Genomic DNA, 307 nt, shown 5'->3' with positions numbered 1-307 from the left:
TAACTTTGGAAGCTTTATTAATGCAGAGAATTACAGATATGATTTAAAAATATATATGTATTATTATTTAGGCCTGAACTCAATCTAAGAAGCATGCTCAAAGTGTAGATCTCCAATACATTTTGTCAGTCAGTTTTAGAAAGCAATTAGTTACAACATAGCAAAGCAGTATTACAGTAGAACTTCAGTCATCAGCTCACAAACCCCTTTACTACTCATTCATCAATGCTAGCAAATGTGATACTTAAAATGTACTATTTGAAATAAACTAATATTCTGACCTTTTATTTGGACCTAGAGGTGTTGT

Source organism: Salmo trutta, chromosome 36, assembly GCF_901001165.1.
Source record: "Salmo trutta chromosome 36, fSalTru1.1, whole genome shotgun sequence".
NCBI lineage: Eukaryota > Metazoa > Chordata > Actinopteri > Salmoniformes > Salmonidae > Salmo > Salmo trutta.
This window is presented reverse-complemented; position numbering follows the sequence as displayed.